This window comes from Photinus pyralis, unplaced genomic scaffold (assembly GCF_008802855.1).
Source record: "Photinus pyralis isolate 1611_PpyrPB1 unplaced genomic scaffold, Ppyr1.3 Ppyr1.4_unclustered_Scaffold337, whole genome shotgun sequence".
Taxonomy (NCBI): domain Eukaryota; kingdom Metazoa; phylum Arthropoda; class Insecta; order Coleoptera; family Lampyridae; genus Photinus; species Photinus pyralis.
In genome coordinates, this window is record NW_022171387.1 from 101,976 (window position 1) to 105,981 (window position 4,006).

The following is a 4,006-nucleotide window of genomic DNA, read 5'->3' on the forward strand; positions in this document are numbered from 1 at the left end:
ATTCGGAAAGTAAGGGGTATAAAAAACACTTTTTACTATTGAGCTAGCCGTGGGTAAATTAAAAATTAATTGCCATTTTGAAATTTTTGACAGTGCTGTAGAGGTTCAATTATTTCAAGAACTGCAATAAGTCGTATAGTTGATGTTATAAAATAGACTATCATGGTAGTGGGTTCATAAATGATTACGGTTTATTGTTTGCCAATTTTTGAGATAATGGCGGCATTCTAATCCTCCCATCGGAAGGTGTTGGAGCATTTTTCTGAAGTTATTAGATGTTTTCGATATATTCCCATTTTTAAAATGGACACGCTGTATTTAAAGTAAGGTTTTTTAATGTTCAATGGCCAAGTGACAATTGTATAATTCATTAGGGATGATTATTTAAAAAAAGTTTCCACATTCAAGGAAGGAAGACGTGTTTCTTTTTCTTAATATTAATTTAAAATTTTAAAGGTTGCGTCCTTAGCGGAGATACTGGATTAATTTAATTTTATTGTAATTACAAATTATTAATTATTGAATGGTTTAAATAGAGTTAAGCAAAGCAAACACTACCATACTATAGTAACTGCGTCGTCGTTAAAGTTCATTTAGTATAGGTATTTTGTATGTAAAGGTTCATCTACTGTACTATAGGCACTAATATAGTAACATGCGCCCTTTTGCACGTTTCAATAATCAAACGAGGGTAAATGAATAAACACTTACAGATCAGTGGAGCAGCAGTAAAAATAATACAAAACCGATCAACCATACACTCGTGTGTGATCTACCCTGTGATGTTAATCCGGGTTAATTTCGGAACGACGACGATCACCTACACGGATCCATAAACTCGGTAAATATTGATACGAGCAAAACCAAAACAATAACGAACGCAATTTGTTTGACATCTTTTGGGGATTAAACCTCGATTCATATACTTTGAACAATATTCAGGAACCTAAAACAAACCAATTAGTACGAGGAAATTTTCCACATTTTTTTCATTATTATGTATTGTTATTTTATTTTAGGCAATGTTTATTTTTTGTAGGTAAGTAAATGTTGACTTAATTATATTTTCGGAAATTGGAGTAAAATTTACAATGCGTTTGTTCGCGATAAATTCTCATTTTTTACATTACAGTTTTCTTGTGTACCAACTTGAATAAATGAATATTTAGTAGAAGTAATATAGAAATTAAATACACATTGGCTAGTTTTTAATTAAAAATTCTCTTTTAATATTGTATCGTCTCTGCGATACTCAACCTAAGACATTTTTCGTTACTACTACCACATGTACAGCGATTGATTTTTAGATGGAAGTTGGATATGGGATCATAGTGTAACGTAAATTTAATTACGGGATTTATTTATTTTCAATTAACTAACAATAAGTTTACAACAGTCTTGAAATGAATTAATTTATAACAGTAATTATCAATGTAACAGGAGCGGGAGCTTAATACTTCACTTCGGCAACGCTGTTAGAAGCACAATTCGATTTGCTTATATATCAAACGCCCACTTCTCGAATGTTCTAGAACGCTCCCGAATATTATCGAATGTTCTCAAACAAACACGTCATATTTCCCGGAAAGAATGCGCCACATCCGCTTTCGTTTCTTTTCGCCGATCACTATAATCTTTTATGGCACTTCGGTGTTTCGCTACAAAGGTATTTATGAAACAAAAAAAAGAGAGAATTAAAGTCGTTCATTAAAAAAAGTTTAAGCAAATCATTTACAAGTTATACCTCGTATCCTGAAAAAGATACAAATTATTGTCTTGATTCCGTAGTACAGCTTCTTTGGTTTTGAAGATATCAATTCTGCAAATTTCGAAGGCTTTGGGGACCTTGCGTTTGGGGTAGAAGATGAGAAGAGGATTTATTGGATCTCATTGTGGATTTCGTGAAAGTTTCACAACTATGGTGGTAAAGCCAGGTCTTTGTTTCCAGCGATGTCCTAAAATATATATAGTTTAAAGTATCCTACAGTCAGGGTAAGTATGTTTAAAAGAAGATGCAACTAATGTGAGTCTTATGTATTAAACATGTTGACAAGAAGCGTTTAAAACATGTTTATTTAGGCTTATGACTATAATTGATAGTCATTAGGCCGATGGCAAATAAAGGCCATGGTTGAATTTTGTTAACAGAGACGTAGCCCAATAAAAATGTAGAAGACAATGCAGGCCGTTTGATTACCAATCCAATATTCATTTCGACTCATTTAACTGGCGGGTTCCTTACTATTAAACACAAAACGATTTTGCGTATCTAGCGTGTATCCAAGGAGTTTCTTTATTTGGGTCATTATAAAAAAAATTGTTTCCTAGAATTATTAAGGGTAGGAAAATTATATCTCGTTTTCGTTATCAATTTGTTTTGTTAAATAAATTATTGGGTATTACGTTTTTTGTTATAAATGATTGATGTGATTAACTAGAGGTAAGGATGCTTTTTAATCGGAAAAAGTGTTTGTTTTTGTAGAAAATAAAAAAGAAGGAATAAAATTAAATGCAGAAGAGTACAGGGTGATCCAAATTTGTGGCTCAATTAAGGTAAATGAAACCTATAACACTCAAGCAGCTACATCTAAAATTGACAGATTTACAGAGGAAGTATATAGATGGCGTAAAGGGTACTGAATGGAACATAAATTTAAATATTGACACATAAACGGAAAAAGAATTACATGTATTTGAATGAATTTAAGAAAAAACTCAAAAAAGCAGTGATTAGCAAAGCGTTTTACTCAATTTAAGAATTCATGTTTTGCAATCATTTTAATAGGTAATTGTAAGTATGTTTTTTAAATATTTCTTTTTTGAAAAGTGTACTTGTATTACAAACACGAAATACATATTATATTATTATTATTATTGATAGGAAAACTGCTTGATTAATCTAAAATTACTTTAATTTCTAATTAAATGCTGTGGTAAAAGGCCACCAACTGGGTTTCCATAATAATCAAGCAAAATTAAGTAGTCGTTGTTGAAAAATTAGAAATCTTCTGTTAGTAACCATCGGAGAAACATTCTTCGGCTCTAAATTTTTTTGTAGATGTTTCTAAGAATCTTCTATGAAACGCGTATAAATTTACATTCATAGGTACCATAAAATAACTCTTAGGAGTTCCGTTTTTCTTAAAAATTATCTTACGAACATTTCTCCGAGGCTATTCTTCAGAATATACTTAGAAATGTTCATAGAAATGTCGTCTTAGAGGTCACTCCAGAAACCATCCAAAAAAACACCTAAGAACCCTTAAAAATATTGGTCTAAGGAGCCTTTTCGGGTTTTTTGGAAATATTCTGAGCAGTTTTTTTAGAAGTAAAGAAAAATCTGCTTAGAAGTGTTTTGATGAAACTTTCCTAAAATTTTCATAATTCTTTAAAGAATCCATTGTCATATTGGAAATCCCTAGCGGTTCCTAGAAACCTCACTAAAATATTCTCTAAATCGTTTACAAAGTCGTGTTGAAATGGAAAGGGGTAACAAATACGATCAAATTATTCGTTTGAAACTCCTTTGAAACTGGTTTCTTTTATTCAATAAATTTTGAAAACTTAAGTTTCCTATCCACTGCTCTTGGTATTATACAATCAACACGAAATTCAAACTAACCAGTTAGATAAAAAGACCGTCACTTCTTTAAATTACTATAATTTTCAAAACAATTCCAAAAGTTTACAAAACACTTCAGGAAAGGTGATGTAGGTACTTATTTCATACTATCAAATTTGGATATCTGCACGATTAAGTGGGGCAAATTTCTTGTTTTCGGCTACAAATTGGGGCTGTTTAATAAATTAGATGTAAGTACTTAATCATTTTGGATTACTTAGGTCTAGAAATATGAAATCGAATAATGGCCCCAGCTACAAATGCATGGTGTCGATGAAAAGTGAATGTATTTCAATAATTCTAAGGGAAAAAGATCATATGTAAACCCCGACCGAACCGAACCGAACAATCGAACAGTGCAGTTCGTAAAAAAGGCGCGAAATA